The sequence below is a fragment of the Neophocaena asiaeorientalis genome, unplaced genomic scaffold, assembly GCF_003031525.2.
Source record: "Neophocaena asiaeorientalis asiaeorientalis breed wild unplaced genomic scaffold, Neophocaena_asiaeorientalis_V1.1 scaffold418, whole genome shotgun sequence".
Lineage (NCBI taxonomy): Eukaryota > Metazoa > Chordata > Mammalia > Artiodactyla > Phocoenidae > Neophocaena > Neophocaena asiaeorientalis.
Window position 1 is genome coordinate 6,002,172 of NW_020175731.1, and position 12,892 is coordinate 6,015,063.

Here is a 12,892-nt window from a genome sequence, read left to right on the forward strand (position 1 = left end):
TGGAAGAAACTGGGAGTTAGAAGTATAGTGGCTTTTCATTGGCTGAGTTATGATAGTCTCTCATTGGCTGAGCTCTTGCCAGACAATGACAAAATCTTTCTTCCTTCTGCTGGTGGCAGTAAAGTAGTCACTTCCTAACAGAGATGTAAGTTGTGTCTCTTCCTGGTGGAATCTGTATTGACGTGGGGTGGTACATGCAAGAGACGTCCCCCTTCTGGTCGCCTGACTCCATTTTAGTGAGCTTTCTCTTTAGTTTTCATAGCTTTTATTAATTTATTTAATTAATTTATTTATTTGGCTGCATTGGGTCTTCGTTGCTGTGTGTAGGCTTTCTCTAGCTGTGGCGAGCCCCCCGGGGGCTACTCTTAGGTGCAGTGCACACGTTTCTCATTGCGGTGGCTTCTCTCGTTGCGGAGCATGGGCTCTAGGCACGTAGTTGTGGTACGCAGGCTCAGAAGTTGTGGCTTGCGGGCTCTAGAGCACAGGCTCAGTAGTTGTGGCGCATGGGCTTAGTTGCTCCGCGGCATGTGGGATCTTCCTGGAGCAGGGCTCGAACCTGTGTCCCCTGCATTGGCAGGTGGATTCTTAACCACTGTGCCACCAGGGAAGTCCCCTTTCATAGCTTTTAAATCTGCAGAAATTCCTCAGCTTTTCTTTGTCCTTCATGGCATTGACATTTTGAAGGCCAATTGTTTCATAGGCTGTCCCTTCATTTGGTTTCCTCACAATTAGATTCAGATCATGCACTTTGGGCAGAAATGCTACACGTATTGTGTTCTCAGTGTGTCCTATCAGGATGCAAATGACCTCAGTTTTCTCCACTATTGGCAATATTAACAATACATGCTTCTTGAACTGAGTAGGTAAATTAAGGACACATAATCATATACATGGATTTTATAATTCTTTCTTATCCTCCATTTGAATTATTAAAAACCAATCTGTTCTTCAAAATCTTACTCTGATGAATCCCACAGGTGGGATTTAGTCAGAATGGCTGAGAGCACAGGCTTCAGTACCTGACACATTGGTTCAAATCCCTGATTCCACTTAGCAATTGTGACCTTGAACAAATTGACCCCTTAGTTTCCTCATTTGGAAACTGATCATAATGAGAGTGTCTGCAGTTTGTTCGTCTGTAATGAGGATTCAAGGAAGCAGTAAATGTAATAAAGCACTTAGCTCTTGGCTGGGCACAAAATAAGTGCTCAAAAAAATTAGTGCTGTTAGTATTATAATTAACCCATACAATGGCAAGCAGAGACAGCCGGTTCTCCCTAAAAACTTCTTGACTTCTTTTGCCATTGGGAACGGGCCATGGGATCAATTCTGGCCACAGGACTGTAGGTGCAAGTGCCATGTGCCACTTCTGGGCTGAGGACCTTACAAGCTGGTGCTCTTCCCCTGCCACGGTGACCTTGAAGGCTGCATGTTCCAGATGGAGTAGCTACAAGGTGGAGATAGGCTGCCTATTTAAACTGGTGTGGGAAAAAAATCTCTTGGTGACCAGAAGTGTCCTAAGTGTTCGGTGTGAATAGTAAAGGAGACTCACAGGGGAGAAACACATAGGTGGAAAACTGAATATAAATAAATAAGAAGTAAACCTTTTTGTCTTAAGCCATGGATATTATATTTTACTGTAGTAGCATCTAACATTTCCTTGATTAATTTAAGTAGCATGTGCACATAATGTGTAAACAACGATTTGATAATTATGCAAAAGACTAAAGTATACTGTTGATTCTATCCTTAATGACAGTTAACTCTGTGTTTTTACTGACACTTATTCAACAAATATTTCTTGAGCACTAACTGCACGCCTGATTGTCCTGGCAAGTGGCAGGAAACCCAGGCAGAGTTCCTGTAATCATGAGGGTAATAGTCTAGTCAGGGAGACAGGCCTTAATCAAACAATGGCATAGGCAAATGCAGAAGTGTAACCAGTCTTAGGCTATGAAGAAGGGAGAGGACCACCGTGCTATGAGAGGCTGAAAGTGAGAAATAGATCTACCACTAGCAATGGGATCTTGGAACACTTGGCTTAATAGCCTAGTAGTTTCCCTGTAAAATGGGTACATTGGCCTAGCTGGTCCTGAAGGTCCCTTCCAGCTCGCATAGTCTATATTTTTGTGTGGATTCCTCTTTTTTCCTTGTTTGTGTGAGCATTTTTTAATTGAAAAAAAAAATGAATTTAGCAGAAACACTGGCTAGCACATGAGGCAATGTGACTCCTTTTCTTACTGCTAATGTAAATCCAGTAGTGTTAGGCACCCTCCCTCAATGTTTTTGCTGAAACTTTGGAATAATGCTTACTAATCATCTTCAGGGGAACTTTGTGAGCTATGAGTAAGCAAGTTTCATTGAGTGACAAAGGCAGGAGTCTTACATCCATTTAGCAAAGATGACCCTCTCCGAGGGTAGAATTTGAAAAGCCCCTGAAGAAATCTGAGGGTGGGGGAAATATTTCCCCCTCTAGCTCCCTGAATTCCCATATTATTTGTAACTTCAGAAAATCCTAGAACAACAATGAAAGTTTTTACTTGGGAACAACACTGTTCTTTTTTTCTGATGCTTCAGTGTGAATGTCTTATGGTAGCTGGAAGTCACTGAGGGATAAGGAAGGGGAAGAACTCAGAAAGATCTGGAGCTTGAGGGACTTGGCCAGAAAACGCAGATATGAGTCTGTGTGCAGAGGTCTTGTGCTCTAGGAAGGCCCTGGCTGCCAGGCTGAAGAGACCACCCACAATGAAGGATCCAGGGATAACAACTCTACCTCACAATGTTGCCAAGGACCAACAATGAGTACCTGGCATGTTTATTACCAAATAAGTTCACTACCTTGTACCAAGCACCATAATAATGTGAAATAGTGGTCTTATATAATCTAAAGAAAGAAACAAAGTACTTTAAGTCAGAAAAATAAGGGGTATGATTTTTCCCCCCTGTAATGACTGGAGGTCTTTGCTATGAGTTTCATAACACTTGTATACCCTAGATAGGTGTCAAAGAGGCAAACGACAAAAAAATTAGCACAAGCTTCAATTCATGTGACTTTGATTCCCACGTTGATGCCAGCGAAAAAGCCAATACATAACTGCAAAATAACTTTAAGAAAAATTACATGACTAAGCAAAGCTGGTATTAAAAGGCCAGTTCTTCTTTTTGTAAAGGACTCGAAACTTGCTAACATAATAGGAGCAGTTTTCTCATGCCCATAGAACCATTTTCACATCCCACATCTTGCCAGTTTGGTATTTCCTTCCTTTATTGCTTAAAAGATTGTCAGACATTTTGAAAGGAGAGAAGTCAATTAAAATGCATTTAGACGGTTCTTTAAAAATGCTGATAGGACAAGGCAAATTTAAGATATCAGAAACAATAAAATATGAGGGTTTTTTTTTTTGAGAAGGCAAGGACTTTTAATGTTCTGTATCCTTGAGGGAAAATGCTATATTTTGTTAAAAGTAAATATGTTGTTTTCATTCATTCAAGCAAAGTAATTTACTTTACTTCATATTATTGTTGAGTTGTCTCAAACATTATGTCCACATATAGCTTGTAAGTAACTCTTCCAGGAAAAAAGAAAAAAAAACCCATATTTCTCCATGATAATACACATATCTAGGATTCTGAGGGGACTTTGGGGACCCAGTGATTTTCACAGCTTTTTCTTTTTTAATCAGTGTAACTAGTTTCTATGTTAAGACTCTCATGAGGAATGTCAATATATAAAACACATGAAAGTCGCCCTGGTGGGAGAGGGGATTGAGGACCCCAACCCAAACTCAATCCAGTATTCATTTCAAATAAACTTTGCTTCACTACTTTATCACCAGAGTCCATCAAAGTATCTGGCAGAAAGATTTGTTGAAGAAATCTATTATGCTGCCTCAGTCAATAGAGATCATCACTTATAATACATATTAGAACATTTATAAGAATAAATAAAACCTAAGTATCCATCAACAAATAAATGGATAAAAAAGCTGTGGTATACATAAATACAACGGAATACTACTCAGCCATAAAAAAGATGGAGTTTTGTCACTTGCAGCAACATGGATGGATTGGAGGGCATTATGCTAAGTGAAATAAGTCAGACAGAGAAAGACAAATACTGTATCACTTATATCACTTATATGTGGAATCTAAAAAATACAATAAACTAGTGAATATAACAAAAAAGCAGACTCACAGATACAGAGAACAAAGTAGTGGTTTCCAGTGGGGAGAGGGAAGAGGGGAGGGGCAACATAGGGCTAGGGGCTTAAGAGATATAAACTATTAGGTATAAAATAAGCTACAAGGATATACTGTACAACACAGGACATATAGCCAATATTTTATAACTATAGATGGAGCATAACCTTTAAAAATTGTGAATCACTATATTGGACACCTGTAGTTTATATAAATTGTACACCAAGTATACGTCACTAAAAGAAAAAATAAATTAAAAAATAGTGTAATAATGGAAACTATTTAGTGTATTATTTTCAATAATAGTAATTGGCCAGGTAACAGCCTTAAGACACATTTTAGTACTTGGCAAAGCAAAGTGAATTTGTTTTCATTTGAGAAGTATATTTTGAGTTGGAGGGACAGAAGACTTTAATATCAATTAATATCAGTCCCGTTTGAACATCCCAGACCCGCTTCTTTCCATCTGTGGTACTTAACCTCACTTTCCTCAGCTGTAAAGGAGAACAATAACATCAATTTTGATGTCCATTAATAAAACCCCCTTTTTTCCATGCATACCAATAGGGTTCACATGAGGTTAAGGGGACTCTATAGCAGTGCTTCATCGTGTGTGCTTAGGGGATGGGAGGTAGGGAGGGGGTGGGATGACTCATCTTGAGCCAATGAATAGAGTGTTATTAAATGGATTGAGACCCAACTGGGAATATTTGGACTTAAGCTGGAGAGGGTCTACCAGTTTGCATGAAAGACTCAGGAGCTTCCTAAAAAGGCTCTTATTCCAAGGGAATTAGTTACTGGAGGAGAGAGCCAATTTCGAGTGTTGTGTGTTGTCTATCACTCAGATTTGAAGAACTTGTGCATCGTGTCAAAACCAAGAACTGGACAAGCTGTTTTGACACAAAAGTTTTAGTAGGACACAGTAGGGGAAGGAATGTCCTGTTCTCTGTAGTGCAGTGATAGTGTTACTGAATCAGGTCTGGCTGCTCGCTGCTCAAAAATCAATACTGAGAGAGAGAGACAAATGTAGGTAGAAATGAAAGTTGCTTTTAAGCAGAATGCTGGCAATCTGGAGAGATGGTGGACTCAGTGTTCCCCAAAAACCATTTCCAAAGATTCTGCTCAGCCATGAAAGTTTTTAAAGGGAAAAAGGGAAGTAATCTCAGTTAATCATTGAGATAGGGGGTCAGAGTCGTTGCCATCCCCCACTGTGTGCAGGCTTGTGTGCGGGCTTGTCAGCCTGTGATTTTTCTTTAGATGCTACCTTGTTCACACAGTTTGTTTATGAAGTTATTGAAGGGGGAGCTAGGGAAGAGATCTGGTCATCTGTTAATCACTTGTTTTTCATTTCTACTTCTTTGATCTACAGAAAGAATCAACAGATTAAGCAAGGTACTGTGTGGATGAAAGATCTGAAAGGTGTGCTAGGGCTGGAGATGAGTAGAGCATAGGGTGCCTGGTTTAAGGTTAGTGACAACACTAAACGTCCTCCTGCACCTCTTCCTGCCAAAACTAGCACAGTGTGAACCTCCCTGTGTGATGGCACCAAAATGTCCACCTGTATCTGTCTCCATTACTTGGAGGCTGAGATGACATATCTGTGGGCTTTGTAAGGGGGCTAAGGATCTTCTAGTCACATCTAGAAGACAGAACCTAAGAAATGCTCTTTATTAGTGTTAATAAATTTCCACCTTTTCATTTCACTTTCTTCCCCATGCCTCCCCAGCAGAACATTTTGCCAACGTTAAAAAGAATGAGGTAAATCTATGTGTATTGATATAGAATATTCGCTAAGATATATTATTGTTAATTGTAAAAAGATACAGAACAATGTAAACATTATGCTTCCATTGATAATAAAGGAATTATACATGTATATGCATGGAAGACATTGGAAGGATACACAAGACCATTTATAGTGATTAATTCTGAGAAGGTGATGGTGTGGAAATCTGGGGCAAGAGAGACTTTTCATTATTTACTCTTTTTGTATTATTTGAATTTCTTTTTTTGGACATATCTACATATATATGTTATTACATATCACATATATGTAACTTTTTAAAAACTATGCATTGCAAAAAATAAAATTTAAATTGAAAATGACTAAGTTAGTCTGAACTTTCTCATTTGACTATTACTACCTATCCCAAATAAAAGGAGAAGAAGGACATACCATTTAGAAACTATGTAAATATTTTCAGTTTTCATATATATGAGAAATATTTTCATACATACATGAAATATATATATATATTAATAAGGAATTTCCTTATTTTGGGTAGGCTGCTTTCTTTCCCAGAAGCAGAACACAGCAATAGTGCTTAAGAGATCTGGTTCTGATGTCAAACAGCTTGGGATCCGATCTTAGCTCTGCCACTTACTAGCTGTATGTCTTGGGTAACTTAACCTGTCTAAGCTTCAATTTCATTGCCTTTAAAATGTGGGAGAATAATAGTATCTACTTTTTAGGGTTATTTATGAAGAGTGAATGAAGTAGCGCAGTTGAAGCGATTACCATACTGGCTGACCCACGGTAAACACTTGATAAATATTAGAAAATGCATTATGATGAAAATAAAGGGCACACAACAGTGAGGATTCGTGGGAAGCCAATATCTGTTTTCCTTTTTGAAAAAATGTGGACAGCCAGTGACAAATATGGATAATAAAACACATTTAGAGACGTTCCATTTGTGTAATTAACAATCTAGTAATTTCCAATCACTGGTTGAAGTTTAGGTCTCTCAGTGATGGCAGACCTTTGAGAGTTGAATGGGGTGTGGATAAAACGGCAGAGTTTCCCAGTCAGTTTAGAAGAGACTGTGTTACCTATGTTATCTACTTGTCTTTCTGGATGCTCTTACTGTTCTTAGTTTCCCCATGTGTCACTTAACAAGGTGGAAAGAACCATGGACTGAAGAGAAAGAGAATAATTTAAGCCTGACTCTATAACTAATGAGCTGGGTGACCTCAGGGCCATATCGCCCCTACTTGCAAAACAGGGAGACTGGCCCATATGATCACCGAGTTTTTTCCAGATCTAACAATTCTACAAAAATGCCACGCCTGCTTAGCCCTTCTGGTCTCTACTGAGTCTATATCCTGTGTTGCTCCATTCTGATGAACTCAGGTTGCGAGGTGACAAGAGAGCTTTGCAAAGCCTGAACTAAAAATAACCTCCATAAATATTTTATCAGAAGCTAGAGAGCTAAATAAAATAAAAGATAATTAAAAATCAGTATTAATGTCTGTATTCTGAGAATTTCACTTTGTTATTCATTTTGTGAACAGAAGTAAACCAAATTAAGAATGAAAATCCTTCGGAGTGTAAATGAAAGAAACAGATTTAAATTACTAAAATTTACTAAGAATAAGATTCATTTTGCTTTGTCTCCCATTCAGTTGATACCGTACTGTTAACAGGTGTACTCACTTAGCTCATACTTCCCAGCATTTTGCAGAGATGTTATACCTTATGTATAATAATGATTAAAGTGCTTTACATTTGTGGAGCTGGTGTTTCATAGTTTACCAAGAGGTTTTGTAGTTTAATAATTTACAACCAAAACGTCTATCTGGTCAGGAATTTGATAATATACAATACAGCTCTTTTCTTTTGTTAAAATGATAATTTGATATTTGAGTTAGAGTTTATTTTATAAAGCAAATATTGCAAGTTGATAAAAAAAATTAAAAACTGTTCAATAGAAATGCAAAATAGGGTGGTATGTTCTGGAATGCTTCTAACTTTTTTCCCACAATAGTGAGTTAGGCAATATTCAAAGAACTTCCTTATTTTAACTTTAAAATTTAAAACAACTTCTCTACATCAATAATAAAGATTCTTTGTTTTTCACCAGGCAGGGAGGTCACTTCAATATTTTATATGCAACATGGTATTTGGTGTAAGGCGTGTTGTTTAACCAGGCTATTGAAATCACACTATAATACCAGTTCATATGCTATAGGACCAACCTTTTATTCTCTATAATGCCTAAGTTCTCATGCAAACTATATTATTTGTTTTTGGTTTTGGAAGTTAGGGCAGAAACAGCAGTAGCAAATTTCATTGTTTCAGATACTGAAGAGAAAATTTTGAATTTTAATATAAACTCATTTTAGGTATTTTAATATCATTAATTGTTGAATAGATTGTTGTTTAGATTGGAATGCCTCATTTGAGTAGACTGGGGAAATTCCATATTGCCTCTTCCCTCCATGTTCTGGGAAACCACAGTATAGAACAGTAAAGCATTTGATTTCTCTTTAGAATAATAATGCTGAAGTGAGTCATTCATTTATTCATTTATTCAACAACAATTTATTGAGCATTTACTATTGTGCTAAGCCTCACAGGAAAGAGAAAGAAGTATATAACTGGGTACTTGCATATACACAACGATAACCAAGAATTGTAGATGGGTCAAACTCTAAGCACCAACAGTGGATACTTTAATAGCATAAAAAAAAAATTCTGGAGTAGGAGCACTAGAATAGCTAGGGAAGACTTTGCGCGGGAGAAAGAGCCTGAAAAGATGGGTTGGATTCGAATAGGGGGAAATAAATGGAGAAAACATCCCAGGGAGGAGAAGCCACATATAAAACGTTACAGTATTAGGCAGAAGGCATGTCCTGAAGATAATATTGAAGAAATAGGGCACAGAGCATAGAACTCTAATTACTGAAGGGGTCTGTGGACAAGTAGCATTAGCATCCCCTGGGAACTTGTAGATATGCAGAACCAGAAACTAACTCCACATATTCAAGGTCTTTGGGTGCTTTGAAGATTGGATGTCTTCCCTAATGAAAATGCAAACTTCACTCTAGAACCAGAATCTAGACATTCCTGGAAACAGTGAGTTTCCCCCCCAATTCCACAATGTTTGCCTAATCTGGAGAGAGGTAGTTAGGTAGATATGATTGTGGAAGTATTTGACTGCTGAGTTAAGTAGCTCAGGCCTCATCCACTCATGAATTCAATAAACATTTATTGAACTCCATTGTGGTAGCACTGGGGATAACAGAGAAAAATAAGCCCTCCTTAAGGCCTGCCCTTAAGGAGCTCACAATCTTATGGAAAAGTAAGTAACCAACAATTATAAATATCTTTGTGCAAATGAGTTTTAAAGCGTTATAACTGAGAAATAAACATGATTTATTCTGTTAACATTTATTGAATATTTAGTACATGCAAAATGGTGGTGTTCAAGGGTATTTGGGGTTGGGGAGAAGCAGAGATGGATCAGTTAAGTGGCTACCATCTAAGAGTAGGAAGTAAAGGAAGAATAAATAGGGGTTGGTCACTGTGAATTCAATGGAAGGCCAGAGAAAGAAGCAAGTCTGCATTAACCCATAAGTGGTAAGGTAAAGTAGAATTTGGATCACTGAGCAGAGAAATAGGGAAGTTGAGAGAGTGAACCATATTTGGGGAGTTTTGTTTGTTTTACTTTTTAGTTGGGGGAGAGATATGTTCAATTTTAGATATGTGGATCTTGAATGCATGTTCATAGAGAACCCTCTAGTAAGGAGGAGGTTCAGGACTGTAGCTTAAGAGAAAAGCAGAGTTGAGGCAATGATTGATCAGATGCTTTTTCCTCCTAACAACCCATTTGAATCACTGGAAAGTAAATAGAATTGATTGTGCAACTTGAAGTTGTCCGTTGATGGTTAATTACATTGTGTTTATTTTTAAATAAAGCTCCAAACCTTTGCTTTCTTAGCTGCGAACAACACAAGCAATTTTAGTGATCTCAATCATGACTATTATGTTCACTAATATGACTTTATTTCCTTTTCCTGTTAGTGCAACAGTAACAGCAAAAAATGACAATAACAAAGTTTTTTTTTTGTTTAATTCCATTTTCAAAGTCCTACTCTAGTACATTTTGTCTGTGTGTTCATTTTTTAAATATATTGGCTGCAACCTCTCTGGTGGCACAGTGGTTAAGAATCCACCTGCCAATGCAGGGGACACGTGTTCGAGCCCTGGTCCAGGAAGGTCCCACATGCTGCAGAGCAACTAAGCCCGTGCGCCACAACTACTGAGCCTGAGCTCTAGAGCCCGCGAGCCACAACTACTGAAGCCTGCACGCCTAGGGCCTGTGCTCCGCAACAACAGAAGCCACCGCAACAACAGAAGCCACTGCAACGAGAAGCCCACGCATCACAACAAAGAGTAGCCGCCGCTTGCCGCAGCTAGAGAAAGCCTGTGCACAACAACGAAGACCCAACGCAGACATAAATACATAAATAAATGTATTGGTTAACTTCAAAAGCCACAGCTATCTTGTATCATACAAGATTTGAACAACTGTATAAATGGTCATTATAGTCAATGCATAGCTGAGTGGTTTAAATTCCTCAAAAGTTAATTGTGTAATTTAATTTTAACATGTAGATTTTGTGCTATATTTACCTATTATGCTCTTGCTCTCCCCCAGCTCCTGGCAAGATTTATTGACTATTCAAACTACCAGCTTCTGTAAGCTCCTCTATCTGGCATATCCACGTGTGGCATTCTCTCTCATCTGGTAGGGACTGGATGAATCCTGCTGTGGTAGACTTGGTGGATGGAGTGTCCAGGGGTGATACCTGGGCACTAATGCCATTTCTCAGTGGTAGATCTCTCCTACATATCTGCGGTGTTGGCTCAGTTTATATAACAGGGCTTCCATGTCGGTCTCCAAAGAGACCCTTGCAATCTAGACAAGTACATTCACTTTCTAGGAGAGAAAACAGAGACTCCACAAGGAAAATTCAGAGTTATGGTTGATGGTATGGGCTTTGGTGTTAGACTAGGGCTCAAATCCAGGCTCTGTCCCTTTTAACCAGATGACCTTGGGTAAGTAGAAACAAATAAGCAAAAAAAGCCAAGTAGTTTACTTTTATTAAAAGAGTAATCCATGGTATAAAATTCAAACAGCACAAAGGGTATACAAGAAAAAGTGTCTCCCTGCACTTCAGACCTGCAGTCTACTCTGCAGAGGAACCATTCCTAAGGGTTTCTTGTACAAACGTTCAGAATTTCACACATATGCATAGCATAATACAAATGTGGTTGTGTAAATGTGCAAGCATATCTATGTCAATTCCCATAAGCGAAATTTTTGTCAGGGGTATATGTGCATTTAAAATTTTGTATGTAGATGCTGCCGAATGGTCACCCACAAGATTGCACAGTGGATGAGAGCGACAATTTTCCCACGTGCCACTTCTTAAAAAATTTACCAGATAGGTGGAAATGTCATCCTAATGTGGTTTCTTCAAATGTTTTTAAAAATATAACACATAGAAAAACACACAAAATATAAATGTACTATTCAATGAATTATCAAAGAAGCAAAGAAGTCAGGTCAAAAAACAGAATATCAGAACATTCCAGAAACTTTCCTCATGCTTCCACCTACCCACTTTCTCCTTTCCAAAAATGTACATTATAGTTCAGTTTTGCCTGGTTTTGAACTTATATGCACGGAATCATATATAGTATGCTTTCTTTGGTGTCTGCTTCTTTTGTTCAATTATGTGTTTATATTTCTCCAGTATACAACTGTAGTTCTTTCATTTGCCTTGTTATATAGATGTCCATCATGTAAATACATTGCAATTTATGAATCCATTCTACTACTGACAGATATTTGGGTTGTTTACAGTTTTTTATTATTATGAATAATGCTATGTAAATATTTTTATACATGTCTCTTGGTACACATGTGCATCCATTTCTGTTACGTCTATACCTAGGAGTATGGCACTGCCATAGTCATGTCAAGATCAGTCTAGCTTTGGTGAGGATGAAAGACCACATGGAGAGAGAGGCCAACCAAGTCAGCCAATGTACCAGCTGAATATAGCTGTGTGAATAACCTCCAGCAAGATCAGAATAACTGCCTGGCCAATCCATATGATTGTGATAAATAATAATTACTGCTGGTTTAAGTCCCTACATTTTGAAGCAGTTTGTTACACGGCAATAAACAACTGACATATAGAAATTGGTACTAGAGATGGAGTACATAGAAATTTAAAATACATGGCATTGACTTTGGAACCATACTGTGGGTGGAGGCTGGGAAAATGAAGAGGCTGTTAGTGAGAGCTGAAGGACTGGCAAAAATCTTTTAGGGTAAACAGCTGTGCAACAGTGGATAAAAATGTTCCCTGTAGTAACTTGAAATACAGATAACACAGTGAATGAACTTGCCTAGCTGGCTGAGTTATTTCCAGGCAGAATATTGAGCATGTCATTTGGCTTCTTAGAGCTGAGTATAAGCAACGGGAAGAGAGAAAGACACTAGAGAACTGTTCAGTTTGTAAGAAGAATTTGGAGGAGATACAGAGAGCCCAGGCTTCCTGGGTTAGAAAATAAAACGGTTCCTTATCCCAGGTTTCTCCAGCTGGCAAGAATTTCAAAATAAGAAATGCCCCCACCTTTCTATAATGAGATTTGAGAGGAAATAAAGCAATGAGAGAGAAGCTCTTGCTTCTAGTATAATAACTTCGATAGAGAGACAAGGCAGTCTTGCCCTCAGGAAAAAGAGGAAGGTGGGAGGAAGGGGCTGGGTTGGTCAAGAGGGTGGTTTATGAAAGATCTGAGACCATAGACATTGGGCTACTGTGGCGTGTGTTATGTCCTCCTTAGTGAATGAGGTCCTGCTTCCTCAGCTCTCCAGGGCAGAAGACAATCACA